Genomic DNA, 16,461 nt, shown 5'->3' with positions numbered 1-16,461 from the left:
AAGACAGACTGTTTGCTGACGCTTCCCGGCGACAGAAGGTGTCTTTTATTGCGGGTTATGCCAAAGAGATGGGCAGCAGCTTACTTAAGCTACGTGTTGACCTGTAATCCAGTCACTTAATCAGTGTGACATTGCAAAGTTAAAGTTTCTGGTTCGATTCTTAAATATCATTTTCACTCAGAGACACTCATTCTTAAGATTTTCTTGTTGAAAACCACTCTTATCAAGCTACTGGTGTAGGCAGATAGCAGATGCAGCATGAGAGGCTGCTAGTTTCGTGAAATCTCGTCGTCCCAAAGCGGAAGTATTCAGTGTAAAGACGCTTAGCATTGTTTGGTGGCGCCAGCGAACATTTTGTGTCAAACGTAAGTCGTTACCCATGACGTGATTACGGGGAACTCGAGTACAAATAGTCGAAACCATATTTCTTAGGGGGCTGCCAGTTTATGATGTTTCACAATTTAAAAAAAAAAAAAAAACCTCGCGCACCGTTTCTGTTTGTAGTGTCGGTTAACAGGAGACCTACATACGAAATCCGGACCATACACAGTTAAGGCGTTTCAGCCTGCCGTGGTAATTCGTCTCGAAAGTCCGGCTCGTGTTGGGAAAGGAAATTTTTTTCTGAAAGTTCCGGGTAGATTAAATCCGGTGATGTACCTGAACTGGAACATTAACTTTCGCAGACAATGATCTTATCGAAGAAGTTATCGAAGGACGACTCTCCATTAGCCTTCACTCACAGTATCATTTATATATGTCCCTCTTACGTTCTAAACTCTGCGATAGAGGGAAATAGTTCTTCCGCAAAATTTTACTGTTTCCCTAATTATAGGCTGCATAGCATGCACGGAGGAAAGCAATGCGTTGTAAGAAAATTAAAAGTTTTACGCATAGTAGGGAAATTTATGGCAGGAAGCTAGACACCAGCTGAGAGCATGTATGACGTCGTAATGCTACAGACTGTATCCACAGAGTGACTCCAGGGCAGTACACTGGGCCGGTGGTAGGCATGGTCTCAAATGTACTCCATCCCCGTACTGACAAGCGTAATGAGATGAAAATTCCCGGTTAAGACGGCAAGGAGATAAGAAAGAGAGGACCGCTGATAGGGACACATACACGTCATCAGAAGCCAATTACAGGTATGGGACAGACATTGTGTCAATATAAATAAGAAGAGTATTGATTACAGTGCGCTATGAGAGCCAATCAGGTGGTGACACATCTTCGACATTACCTCGTATCAGAGACAGGAATAGGTGAAGGGGAAATCTGAACAAAACTGAGGAACAAGACGCTAGCAAAGAGAGTGCAGTGGAAAGAGTGGAGGACTGAAAGAGTGAAGAGTGAAAGGAGAGGTGTGATAGTGTTCAGAATTGAGAAGAAGTCGGAAAAAAATTGATGCCAGGCTGGGCCAGTAGTTGCAGCTGTAGCGGCACCTTTGCTGAATTCATAAATGAACAGCTGGTGGACTCTGTGTGTCATAGCATGGGCGAGAGAGTAGTTAATATGGATAGTTTCATTTTAAAGTAGATGTAACAGTGTTACCCATTCACTGTCTCTATAGTAAGACTTGTCCTATTTGTGAATGCAGTTACTTATGGGCAGTCAGAGAAATATTTGGAACAGGTTTTGAATAAAGTTGCAAGTTGTAAAACATTTCTAGCTGAGATTAATTCAGTTATTTCCAAATTCCACCTTTTGTAATTTTGGGTAGCCAGGTCAAGACTCCCTCTCACGTAGGCGAATGGGTGATTCTCTTTCCCACGAACCAATTCCAGACTATACCTACATTTGGGACACGACTTAAAAGAATTAGTGCCAGACGTGTAGGGTTGTGTGTCAGAAAATGGCTTTTGCAAAGGCGTTTGGCAGGTAACCTACGTAATTTGCTACATCGACTGCAGCAATTCGGCGGAAGTAGTGTCAGTTCACGAATTTCAGCACGAGTAGAAATTTCGCCCGACGACAGCAGAGTTCGGGACGGAGTCCTAGATGGTGCAGGGTGACGCAGAGCAATGGTAGCATGGCAGAGAACCACCAGCGGCAAGGGTGCCTGACCAGCCAGAGGCCAACGAGATCACCTCCGAGGGTCCAGTTGAGTCACTAGAGGCTGGAGTTACGCTGAGTGACAAGATGGGTGCAGCTAAGTAGGGCAACAGCTGATGCATTGCAGTTCATAAGCACAAGGGCTTGTCCAAATAGTCAGAGGTTCATAAGACTGACACCAGGGCTCCAGTCGAGGTAGCAGAGGCAGTATTCAGAGCCAGAAGTAGGGCCGCCACTGTCAAGCAGGGCAACAGATGACACATCGCAGATCACGGGCACAAGAGGGTATCTAAGCAGCGATGAGTCCACGAGTTTCACACCGAAGGATCTGGTCAGGGTAGCAGTGACAGCAGTTGGAGCGAACGATGGATTCGATGCAGATTAGCGAAGATACCTAGAAGCGCCAGCAGAAAGCAGTACATATGCAAAGTAATTTGTGATAGTAATAACTCTAAGTGTAATTTGTTAACTGTAAGCTGTAAGATGTTTAAGATGACCCCCCACACCTGGCGAAACAAGTACATTGGAGAACAGTAAAACAAATGCGACATGTGCATTCTTTATTATAGAGAAATCGTCTGATAGTAACAATACGGATCAAAGAGAATTTATTGAAAATGTAGATTCCACATTTGAATCAGTGAAACCAGAGAAGAGGTTTTTATTTAAATTTGTTGGAGCAAGGATTATGAGTGAAGCAAGTAGATATAAAACATAGGAGAACATGTACATGGGAGGAAGTAAATCCAGTTTTGGAAGAGAACTAAGTGAGTAAGAGGATGTTAGACTATTATACTAGCAAGACATTTCAAGTGACACAAGGCCATGGGGAACCAATATTGTCGAAATGCAGAGAGATTTTTGGGAAGCTGTACTAAGGGTTGTGAGTAAATAAAACAGGAAAGGTGCCACGAACTAGTAGACTCTTTAGGAAGAGTACATTTCATACAAGGGCTATGTAACGTTAGGATTCAAACAATGGTTAGAAGTAGCAGTGACGAATTTGGACTTGCCAGAAGAAATCCCACAGTTAAAAGGGAAGAAACACTTACCTGTTGGTTTAGGCAATGTAGTTGTTGTCCAAAGTGTTTTTGAATCGTATGGAAATACTTAGACAGCAGTGATTGTTGTAACAGAATATGTGAACGAAACATCATTGTGAATCAAGGCTCAGAAAATACTGTAGTAAGATGATCTTTTAATAGTAATACGAGGGAAGTCGTAACTTACGAAAGGAGACCGAAAGTGCAAGAGGGCTCAGTATCTTTTGGAAACAGACTATAGATTAAGAGAACCTTCCAGAACGTAACAAAATATGAATGCTTTATATTAAGAGAAAAATGTAACACTCTGTAAATAAATGTAAGAAACTGGATTTTATAACTAAGTGAACATAACAGAAAAATGTAATCTTGTGGAACAAAACGTAAGAAATTGGATATTTTAAGTAAATGAACGTAACTGAAAATACAACCCTTCATAACGTAATGTAACTGACAGGATATTGTAAGTGTGAATAAAAGAATTAAATTGGCACTACTCCCAGGAGTAACACCAGTTTCCTTGCAAAGGAGGTGTGCTATCCACAGAGATAAAGCCAAATCTTGTAAGAAAATTATAAATTTTTACACTTAGCAGGGAAATGTATGGCAGGAAGCTAAACGCTGACTGAGCAAATGCATGATGTGATAACACTGCACAGTGGCACCAGGGCGGTATATTGCGCTAGTGACCGACATGGTTCTGAACGTACTCTGCCCAGGCTAAGGCAATAATAATAACATGGAAATTCCATGTTACGACAGAGAGAGCATTGAACAAGAAACAAGAAGGATAGAGAGAGAGAGAGAGAGAGAGAGAGAGAGAGAGAGAGAGAGGGTCTCTGTTAGGGACACATACATTATGAGAAGCCGATGACAGGCATAGGACAGCAGATTGTGAACATAAGCGGAAAGACACCTCTCTCCTTCTACCCAGCCTCTGGAAAAGTAGTGAGGATAGTTTACATGTAAAGTTAATCAGGTGGCGGCAAGTTTTCAGCTTCACATCATGTCAGTGACAGGCAGAGGCGAAAGAGAAATCCGAACAAAAATGAGGAGCAGGATGTTCGCAAGGAAAGAAGAGTGGAAAGAACGCAGGAGTAAACGAGTGAAGAACAAAAGGAGAGGTGTGGCAGTGAGCAGAAGACAGGAGGAGCCAGAAGACTTAGAAGCCAGGCAGTGCTAGCAGTTCAACTGTAGTAGTACCGTTGATGAATTCGTAAGCGAATGACTGGGGGACTCTGTGTATCGTAGCACAGGCGCTAGAGTAGTTAATACAGATGGTTTCACTTGAAAGCAGATGGAACGGTGTTTTCTATTCACCGTCTATATACGAGTACTACGACTTACCCTCTTTGTAGATGCTATTCCTTATGGGCAAGCAGAGCAATAACTGAAACGAGTTGTGAATAAAGTTAGGATTTGCAAGTAATTTCTAGACGAAATTATTCCGTTGTTTCCGTTATGTCCAATTTCTATCTTTGATAATAAGGGACAGTGAAGTTAAGACCCGTCTAACAGAAGTCAAACAGCTGTTTCCCTTCCCACAAAAGGTGTTACTCAATCCCAAACAACACCCACGTTTGGGCCGATACAGCTGATATCTGTGACCTGAAACAGAGTAGGTAATTAAGTGACAATTCCTTTAGCACTGGCCTTAGGCGGTCTTTCCTACTAACTGCGATGTTTTAATCTCAGAACTTCTTTCTTTTTTTCAAAATTGCTTAGAACAGAATTAACGATTAATGTGGGTGGCGAACGTAGTCAAACAGAAATTTCATGCAAAGCTTTCTTAAAATATAATACTTCGAATCCAAATGATGACATCAGTTTTATTTTACTTCATTTTGAGTGTGATACATGTAAACAGCAGAAAGTCGTCTAAAGGAAAGCTGCTGATAGTTATGTAATGACTTTTAATGGTGTAAAACGCTCTTTGAACATTAATCATTAATTTAATCCAAGACACGTAACTAATGTTTTCCCCCCAGGGAGTCCACAACACTTTTGTGGATACGTGCATGGTGAGCACGGGGCCCCGAGCTACTGCAGCCTTCTTTCTCTCCAGGGCTGCATTTCCTTTCCCTTCCCCTCCTTTCCCCTCCTTGCTCCTTTCCCCTCTCCCTCTCCTCTCCCTCTCCTGGTGTCCTCGCTTATGTTGGCCCCCGCTATCCTCCTGGTTCTGTTGGTTTTACAATTTAGCTTTGTTGCGTAATCACCTCCTCCTTTTGCCACTCCCTGGTCCCCCTCTGGGGTTTGACCTCCATTACTAAATTTCTCTTCCGTAGTGTGAGCCATTTGGGGAAGAGCACCTTACCTAGTGTCTTCGACGTGTGCCCTCCTAGTACATTCCACCTTTTCTTTTACGTTGTTGTCTGATGCTAGGGTGCATAGCCAGCACGGTAGCCAGCCCATGTGGTGGGGTCGCTATGTACCCTTTTGGTTGAGCCCCCTGAACACATAGGGATCACACTTCTGATACCTGAGCTGTGACCTCCTCATGAATGCCTTGGAGTGGTTGCTCGTCATCCTGGAGCATCGGAACTCCCGGCAATGGCCGCCGTGCCAGACGGCCCTTGCTGTGGTTGGGTGGCGCCCGTGAGGAGAGCCCCTGATCGGAGTCGGTGGTATCAGGGCGGATGCTATGCAAATGAAACCCATACGGGTCCAGAACTCTGGCCGTTCTTCTGCGGCCGTCTCTCTGCGTGGAAATGAATCTTCGAGTGCTGCTTCTCTTGCCCCTTCGGCCTTCCCTTCCATGGCTACCCCCTGGGAAGAGGGTCAGGCCCGTCGGCTAGGGGCGAAACCTTTCCCCCGTTATCTAGTTTGCACCAGAACTGATGGGGATACTTTCACCAATACCAAACCTTTATTCTTTGTGGAACACATTCAAGACAAATTTGGCGAGGTGGACTCCCTGAGCAAGATGCGGTCGGGTACGTTGCTGGTCAAAACTGCTTCAGCTGCTCAATCTGCGGCCCTTCGTGCCTGTACCCATCTTTGCACAATTCCTGTGTCCATTACCCCCCACCAGTCTCTGAGTATGGTTCAAGGTGCGATTTTTCACAGGGACCTCATCCTTCAAACTGATGAGGAACATCGGGACAATCTCGGACATGTGGGGTGTTCACTTTGTTCGGCGTGTTCAGAAGGGTCCTAAGGACAATCGCATTGATATTGGTGCTTTTATCCTGATTATTAAGTTAAGATTATGGTTTATCGATGTGATGTGAAGCCGTACATCCCACCTCCTATGCGGTGTTTCAAGCGCTTACGTTTTGGACACATGTCTTCCCGCTGTTCACAGGTCCCTCTCTGTGGTGACTGTGGACGTCCACTACATGAGGGGAGTCCCTGTGTTCCCCCTCCAGTGTGTGTAAATTGTCATGACAGTCATTCTCCACGTTCGCCAGATTGCCCAGTACATAAGAAGGAAAAGAAGATACAGGAGTATAAGTCCCTCTATCGTTTAACCTACACATGTCTTCACCCTGTGCCCATGACATCTAGTTACGCTTTGGTTACATCTTCACCCCTTCCTCCCCCTTCCTTACCCCCATCCCGGACCCCTCTCCTGCCCCCCTCCCCTGCGGCTCCCAAACCTTCTCCTCTGGGCGCTGCTCCCCCTCCCCAGCCGGAGAAGTGTCCCACTCCTTCGGCGTCTGCCGGTCAAGGGCGCCTCTCCCGGGATGCCCCTTCCCGGCACCTTCCAGGCCAAAGGTCTGCTGCCACGCGACGACCGCGGGAGCCGCGGTCTGTCGGCCGCCAGGTCGCCCGGTCTCTTTCTGTTCCCGATCTTGCTGCAGCTGGCTCCTTTATGCCACACAGCCCTCCTCGATCTTAGCCTGGAAAAAAGAAGAAACATAAGTCCCGGGACAAAGAGCTTCTGGTGTCACGAGAGGTCTCATCCCCGACTTCACAACCGGATTCTGGCCTGTCGTTCATGGATGTCGTCCCATCCTTGTCGGTGACGAGTGAGGACTCGGCGGTATGACTGGCTTTAGCGTGTTCGGCCCCCATTTAAATCATCGTTCTGTGGTTCTCCAATGGAACTGTAATGGATACTATCGTCGTCTTCCGGAATTGAAATCCATTCTCTCGTTTTACTCTGCAGCTTGTGTGGTTCTACAGGAATCTCATTTTACTGATGCTCACTCACCGACGCTCCGTGGGTTCCGTGTTTTCTGTCGTAATCGGGTCGGACCCCTGCGGGCTTCTGGTGGCGTTTGTACGTTGGTCCGTACAGACATTGCTAGCACGTTGATTCCTCTTCATACTACATTGGAAGCGGTTGCTGTTAGGATCCACCAGGACTATGAGGTCATGGTTTGCAATCTTTATCTCCCTCCTGACAGGACTCTTACACCTGCTGCCTTAACTGCCCTTCTTCAGCAACTTCCTCCTCCCCTCCTCCTCCTTGGGGAATTTAATGCTCATCATCCCTTGTGGGGCAGTGCTTTTCCATCTAGACGAGGTCTTCTCATAGACCAGTTTATTGCAGACCACTACTTGTGCCTTCTTAATGATGGCTCCCCTACTCATTTCAGTGCCGGTCATGGTATCTTTTCTGCCATTGATCTTTATCTTTCTTCTCCCTCTCTCCTCCCTTCATTACACTGGTCGCCACAAGACGACCTTTGTGATAGTGACCATTTCCCGTTGATTCTCTCTCTCCCTTCCCGCTCCCCGATGGACAGGCTAACTCGTTGGTCTTTCCAACGCGCCGATTGGCCTCTATACACTGCACAGGATGTGTTTTCTCCCTCTTTGTCGGGTTGTGTTGATGACATCCTACGTTACGTGTCTGACGCGACTGTTCGCGCTGCTAGCCTTGCTGCCCCGCGCTCATCTGGACCATTTCGTCGCCGGCAAGTCCCGTGGTGGAGTACGGCCATTGCCATTGCCATCCGTGATCGTTGTCGAGCTTTGGAACACTTTAAGAGGCACCCATCCGTAACCAGCCTTACTACCTTTAAACGCCTCCGCGCTAAAGCCCGTTATTTAACGAAACAGAGCAAGCGGATATGTTGGGAACGATTTGTTTCTTCCCTCGGTTCTACTGTCCGTCTGTCACGGGTATGGACTACACTTCGCTCTCTCCAAGGTTGCCATCGGCAGTCCACCCTCCCAGGCCTTCACCTCCCAGATGGCCTTTGTACGGACTCATTAGTTCTTGCAGAACATCTTCAAATTCAAATGGCTCTGAGCACTATGGGACTTAACTTCTGTGGTCATCAGTCCCCTGGAACTTAGAACTACTTAAACCTAACTAACCTAAGGACATCACACACATCCATGCCCGAGGCAGGATTCGAACCTGCGACCGTAGCAGTCGCGCGGTTCCAGACTGCGCGCCTAGAACCGCTAGACCACCGCGGCCGGAAGAACATCTTGCGACCCATTTTGCAGTGGCATCCGCATCAGCCTCCTATCCGGCTGCTTTTCTTCACCAGAAACAGCGGGCTGAAGCTTCCACCTTATGTTTTACCCCTTGTGAGTCAGAATCTTACAACGAACCTTTTACTGAATGGGAATTTCTTTCTGCTCTATCTTCTTCTCATGATACGGCCCCTGGCCCAGATTCCGTTCATAACCAACTGCTTCAACATCTCAGTGCTCCACAACGGCAATATCTTCTTCGGGTGTTTAACCGTATCTGGCTCCAGGGTGACTTCCCTTCTCAGTGGAGGGATAGCATCGTGGTTCCTGTCCTTAAGCCTGGTAAGAACCCCCTATCTGTTGACAGCGATCGGTCAGTAAGTCTGATCAATGTTGTTTGTAAGTTACTTGAACGGATGGTAGCCCGTCGGCTCAATCGGGTACTCGAATCTCGGGATCTATTGTCCCCTTACCAGTGTGGCTTCCGAGAGGGACGGTCTCCAATCGATCATTTACTTCGCTTGGAATCCGCAGTTCGGCAGGCTTTTTCCCAGAGCCGCCATTTGGTTGCAGTGTTTTTTGACCTTCGCAAGGCCTATGACACGGCCTGGCGCCATCGCATCTTACTTACCCTTCATCAGTGGTGTCTTCGGGGCCCACTCTCGATTTTTATCCGCCAGTTCCTGTTCCATCTGTCATTCAGTGTTCGAGTTGGTTCTATTTTTAGTTCTCCACGGACCCAGGAGATGGGTATCCCACAGGGTTCTGTCTTGGGTGTCCTTCTTTTCCTCATTGCTATCGATGGACTTGTGGCCTCTGTCGGTCCTTTGGTCGCCCCAGCCCTGTATGTGGATGATTTCTGCATTTGGGTTAGTTCCTCTTCGATGGCATCTGCAGAGCGGCAGCTCCAGGGAGCTATACGGCGTGCCTCTGCATGGACCCTCTCCCCGGGTTTCAATTCTCTCCTCTAAAATCGCGGGTGGTCCACTTCTGTCGCCGTACTACGATCCACCCTGATCCAGAGCTCTATCTCGATGCACAACGATTGCCTGTGGTCCCACAGTTTCGTTTCCTGGATCTTCTTTCCGACAACAAACTCAGTTGGCTGCCCCATATCAGACTTCTGAGGGTAGGATGTTTCCGTAAACTCAATGTCCTTCGCTTCCTTGCCTACTCCTCTCCGGGTGCGGACCGTTCCCTCCTTCTCTGTCTTTATCGTGCTCTAGTTCCGTCTCGCTTGGACTATGGTTGTCAAGTTTATGGTTCAGCTGCTCCTTCCACACTGCACGTGCTGGATCCAGTTCACCATCGTGGTATCCGTTTGGCCACCGGTGCCTTCCATACTAGCCCTGTTGATAGTCTCCTGGTTGAAGCTGGGATCCTCCCCGCCCCCCCCCCCCCGTTTCTGTTCCGCGGTCCCAGCTTCTGGTGTCTTATGCACTCGCTATCCGTTCCTCTCCCACTCATCCTTCCTATTCTATCCTGTTCCCAGACCATGGACGTCGCCCACCGGTTGGGCTCCGCCTTGCGTCTCTTTGCCGTGATTTTCAGCTTCCTTCTTTGTGCTGTCTTCCTCGCTCCCTCCCCTCCAACCCCCCTTGGTTAGTTCCTCGGCCTCGAATACGGATGGATCTCCGCCGAGGTCCGAAAGATTCCATCCCCCCGATGGTGTTCCGTTCCTTTTCCCGCCAAATTTTATGGGAGTTTCGGAATGCTGTTGTTTTTTACACTGATGGCTCTAAATCTGTTGATCTAGTGGGGTATGCCTTCACGTCCTCTGTAGGAACGGAAAATCATCTGCTGCCACCTGCATGTGGGATGTTTACTGCGGAATTGATGGCAATTTCGCAGGCCCTTACCTTTATTAAACAGTCCCAACACAACCGCATTTTGTTTTGTACGGACTCAATGAGTGGCCTTCTTGCTACTGACCTGCGTTTTTCGCGCCATCCCTTGGACTCTGCCATCCATGACCATCTCGCTGATATTCACCGTGCTGCTTGTTCCATTGACTTCCTTTGGGTCCCTGGCCCTGTGGGTATCCAGGGTTATGAGCTCGCTGACCGTTTGGCTGGGGGAGCAGTCACTTACCCCCCATTTTCTGTAACCCCTCCTGCAGCGGATTTACGGCTTCACATCAAATCCCACTTCGCACAGTCATGGGCCAACACTTGGGAGGCTACTCCCCTGTCTAATAAACTTCGTGCGATGAAGGTGACTCCAGGCCCGTGGCGTTCTTCCTTTCGCCTCTCCCGAAAGGACTCGACCACACTGTGTCGTCTCCGCATTGGCCATACCAGGCTGACCCATGGTTTTCTTTTGCGTGATGAATCACCCCCACTTTGTGGTTGTGGAGCCTTCCAGTCAGTAGCACACATTTTGGTTGAATGCCCCCTTCTTTTGGCTCTGCATGCTAAGTACAGACTCCCCCACACTTTACCTTTGATGTTGGCTGACGATTCCCGGATGGTCTCTCTGGTTCTCGGTTTCCTCCGGTAAAGTGGTTTTCATTCTCAGTTTTAAGGTTTTTAATCTCTCTCTGGTGTTTGGGTCTCTCCCACTGTAAGCCGTGTTTGGAGATTCCCGACTCACCTCCCTGACCGAGATCCTCTTTTCTTCCCCTTTTATTCTGTTTGTACCTTTCTTTTTTTTTTAAAAAAAAAGATTGGTTAGTCTCCTTTTCCCATACGTACTTCTACATTCTAGCGGTTGCACCTTTTAAGTCACAGGTGGTCTTGCCTATGGTGCTTCAGCATAGTGTTGGGTTTGTTCTCTTGCTGACTTCCCTCATTTTGTTTTTACCATTGACAACATGACTGCCCTTTTACGTTATTAGAATTTTCCCTTTTATTGTTCTGACTTTCCTGAGATGTCACACGAGGAGAATGGACCACATTTGAAACAAGGTACTGATGACCTTGCTGTTTGGTCCCTTAAACCCCACACAACCAACCAACCAATTAATGTTTTGTTTTTTATTGTAAAAAGTCTTATCATACATAGTAATAATAATAGTCATGTATAGCTCAGTGCTCTGGTGCAAGCTGTTCAATTGGAAGTTAAAATGGCGAGTTTCGTGTTCCTCACCAACCACGGAATTCCTGCTTAGGAAAGGGAGCCAACAGTTTAATGTACGAGTGTAATCCAAAACACTTGTGGTTCCTGGCCATTGTTCACGATATTGTGAGATTAAGTATAGGCTAAAGGCTGTCTGAAATATTCGACTGTTCGACCGTGGTATCTATCCAGCGGCTTTTCGGTTTCCAGGCATGTCCTTTATCAATAGACCGCCAGGTCCAAAATTAAATGTAGTGAACATGTCCCTTGAAAAAATTTGAACATTAATATTAAATTTACCCAGTCTATAAACATTGTCCATTAAAAATTAAGTTGTGAACTGAAACCGTGTCGACTTGCATCCTTGACATATGTTATTATTCACAACAGATATTTTATGTACGCCTATCCTCTCTCCCGTCAACTTGTACAGCGACAAGTTGCCTTACAGGTAGAAAGAAAATACATCTGTACTGCTGCTTGTGGCCAGTAAAGCGCGAACTATTGAAAACATATGCAGTTACGAGCATGGGGAACCATAGAAGGAAAATGAGATAAATTATTTACTTGGACTGAACAAAATTCTGAAAATTCTTCTGTAATTCACTACACTGAAAGCAAAATGATCAAGGATAATGGGGTTACTAATGACAGACGTTAATGGTATCATATATAGCCAGTAGCTGAAAGCTTACAGTGGATGATCTCGTGCTACTGAGGACATTCAGTCCTCACGTACACATCATATTCAATTACAAAAATTACAGAGGAGATATAAGAATCGAAAATAAGCCATTATGCAGAATGAACACAAGAAACAAGGACAGGGATGTCCATACAGGACTAAACATGCAAGTAGGAGGATAAAGACAGCATGAATCCAGTTCTTAAGCAAGGGTTGCCTACATTCAGGAACAAGCATGCATATATACAGTGGCAAACCTGTTGTTCTCTTTTGATTAACAGGTTCTTAGTCTGCTCTTCTGTTAAGAGGATTATGATCTCCTGGGGATAATACATCCTTAATCCATTGATCGGTTAACTGGTTTTCCATGTAAACCAAAACCCCTCATCACCCACTCACAAAACTTACATCAAATTTGATATCAAATTAATTGACTCATTAATTAAATTGGTTGAAAAAATTGGCAGAAAATAAGTCAATTATTGCACTTTCGGCATTCACGAGCTGCTTTATGTTATTCATTTAGCACCACACCACTGCTACCTCTGTATCAGTTCGGTTGACTAATTAATAAAATGGACATTTCGGTTTTCTTCCCTCCTGCCTCTTCTGGAAATTTTGGTTGCTTGAACGCAGTGTATGGAATGTTGTTGAAACAATTTAGCCAATGTCTGAAATATTATTTAATAAAAAAATTAATAGGATGCAAGGTGGTTGTTGGAATATAGTTTATTTAAGGAATTTGTCATGAAATTGATTGCAGTGTGTGGAATATTTAAATAATTATGGCATTTTTCATTCTGATCGCGTAAGGAGACATGTAAGTACACCATCACACAGTGCTTAAACATATCTGCAAAACTTTCTCGTGTTTCGCCACCTATGCAGTCTGCTCTGGCTGTGCACTCCAGGACCCACAATGCCTGTCGGCTGCCTCACCATGTGGACCATGCAGCAGCGAGTTCTGGCTTATGCACAAGGGTCTTGGGACCACTAGTGTTCGTACCAGCTGGTACGAGGAGCAGTGAGCAAAGCACTCCCTCAACAAAAGTACGCTTAATGCCGGTGTCCACCTCCATCTCAAGTGGTCGATATGTGTGAACCAACCTGTTGGATACCAGTGCAAGCGAGAGACACCTTCAATCCTAAGCAAATGTGTGACAGGAAATCGACCAGAAATTTTGCTGAAGTCGATAAATAATTAAATTCCCGACACATGGTCGTGATGTTGGGGATATAAGGCAGATGCAGTATCTATTTCACACACACAGATTAACGATATCACGTAACTAGTAGCAGGCTGACTTGAAAGACACTTTAAAAAAGAATGTTGTATACTAGGAGAGAGGGAGCTGTAGTTTGCTTTGCAGATGACACAGGCACTAGCGGGGGATTTTTCATTCTGCCATGGACTCAAGGCTGCCCCCAGTTTTACTGCTACAGTTTCATGATCTGCTCCAGGAGTTATTAAATGTGGTGCGGAATATCACATCTTGCAGATGTCACAAATGTTACTTCAGAACACGTGCCACAGGAAGTATTAATTAAATCGTAAATCGTTAATATAGGCGTTTAAAAAATTTGCTTTACAGTTTAAAACTACTCGACATAAAAAAACCAACACTGCGCAGTAGTTCACATGCATAAACAACAGTGTTATGCTTTTCACGAGGAATTTCATTAAATAATCCGAGGCTATTATTATTTGATGGCACGATTGAAGCGGCGATGTATAAAATTATTGTTCAAATCTCAAATTTCGACTTGAATTTATACGGTCACAGTTATAGTGTTCCCAACCACTACATTTCTGCTAAGTGTATATTCTTTTTTAAAAGTTGTACAGAATTCCTAAGTTGACTGTTTCTCTCAGCTACCCCAGAACGAAAAGGAGGGAATGATATCGTCTGATGCACGATAGGAAAGCAGCAACCACAAATACTGCTGCAATGTATTGAGAAACACGATTCATTCAAAGTTAGATGACTGAGATCGTTGAAAACACCCTTACATGCCATGTTCTCACCTTGTGGACATCCGCACAAAGCGCACTGGTACCACAGTACAGTAACAGTGCCAAAAGAGTACACATGTGTCACGTGCACACTCAATGGAAACTTGAGAAGTTTGAATATGACGAGCGTTTGCGCTGGGAGTACTGATAGCATTGTAACTCCTACCACTCAGGTCTTTCTGGGGTGGGGACCGTCCACAGCTGGCGGACTTGTCTCTGGTTGACATGTGCTTCTGTGGCTGTGGTTATGGGTCATGTTTACGGCAGTAGTTTACTCCGGTCTTTCGGCGCTGGTAATGTACAACGGCACAGGTTCGCCGCTTGTGGATGTCCAGAAGGTGATTAAGGGGATGTAAGAGCGTTCTCAACGATCTCACTCATATAGCCGTGAATGGATCATGTTTCTCAATAGGTCGCAGCAGCATTTGTTGTTACTATCCTGTCATGTGATACATTCCTCCTTTGTCCCGGTGTGGCTAAGAGAACCAGTCAACTGAGGAATCCTGCAGCACTTTTGAAAAAGAAAATACACTTAGCAGACCTGTAGTGGTCGGGATGTCTGTAACCATGAAGGTATAAATCCACGTCAAAATTTGAAATTCGAACTATCATTTTACACAACACTGCTTCCAGTCATTTTTTTCAAATCATAATAGGTTTGGATTATTTAACGCAATTTCTCATCAGAAACATTAAGCTGTTGTTCATACATGTGAACTACAATGCAGTGTCGCTTTTTTTATTTCCAGTAGTTTTAAACTGTGAAGCAAAATTTTTAAACGACTGTATTAACGATTTATTTAATATTTGCCATGGCAGATTGTAACACCATGGCTCTAATGCTGTACGGATTTATTTTGCCTTTTGCTTTGATTTAATGTTATGACATTGAGTATATGTGAATGTGTTTGAACCGATAACATAAAATTGTATACTCCTTTCTTTGTTAAAACTTTGATGTCGTGGTTTGATTCTATGCAGTGTAGTATATCTGTCATTTAAGTTCTTTGTCCCATTTGGAGGGAACAAAAACTTACTCTATGTAATTGTAATTTCTGTGTCAATAATTTTTTCTAGAAATGTCAAAAGTGCAAATGTTCTGTTTTATTTAATGCGTTTGGTTGCTGTTATGTAAATTTCTGACCTTCACTTAGGATTCTTAGTTAGTTTGTATGTAAAAGGTGTAGTGGTTCACATCGGGAACGGAACTGTGTAGCGCGCGCAAATTGTGGTTGGCCTAGGTAGAAAAGGTGGAACAAGAGTCAGTCGGGGACGAGCTACCAAACTGTGCACTGCCATGTAAAAGTTGTATATCGTGCTGGTTCCGAGAGAGGCTTTTTCTGCCACTTTCCAGTGCCTCGGATGGACGGATAAATAGCTGGAACGATTCTGGAATTGGTATCCATCATCGCCAACAAGAAGCGACAGAGTCCAGCAATTCTGCCTGCAAATCCACCTACCAACATGCAGTGGGCGCCACATTGCGCAATCACTGTAAAGGAGTACTATAATGTTGTACAGTGAAGGATCAACTTACTGGATGTGTTAGTGTGCTCAAATATAAGGTAACCTATAACTGAATTTAAGTACCTACCTTGATTTTTTCCCTGTCATAACACCTTTCAGGTTCCTCTCCATTTAAAGTATGATTACCGAGTGTCCTAGTTTGTGGAAAAAATGATAGCCTCAGAACATTAAATAATGTTGTTTGATCTTTGGTAAGAAGGGAGTGTTCATATTTACTGTGGATTTAGTGAAAAAGACTATTTGCAGTTTCTTTTAAAGATTAAAAGCTCTTAAAACTGAGGCTTATAAAGTGTTGCTTAGTTAATGATCATAGTGCTGCCTGTAGTAAATTTTAAAAGGTGAGTCAGTTTCTTGTAAATTTGTCAACATTGTGTCTCACTGTAGTAAAATTCGTGAACTGCATTTATGGAAAGTTATACACTTATGCTTGCTAAGCACTTGTTTCTTTTGGGTATTGAAAGTGCATATTAATAGTGTAATAAAATACACAGCTTATCCTTTACCACTATTTGTGAAAACAATAATTTCTTTATTCTAAAGATATTGAGAAGTAACTTATTAGTGAATTCCATTTAACTTTCATTCTAAACAGAATAGTATTTAGTTGAGAGATACTTAACCTGTGACCAGTTCATAATTTTGCAGTGAACTACATTTATAATTTCATGCCAGCTAGGAAAATGTTTGAACAATAGTACTGAATCTATGTC

This window comes from Schistocerca piceifrons, chromosome X (assembly GCF_021461385.2).
Source record: "Schistocerca piceifrons isolate TAMUIC-IGC-003096 chromosome X, iqSchPice1.1, whole genome shotgun sequence".
NCBI classification, from domain to species: Eukaryota; Metazoa; Arthropoda; class Insecta; order Orthoptera; family Acrididae; genus Schistocerca; species Schistocerca piceifrons.
Note: the sequence above shows the minus strand (reverse complement) of the source record.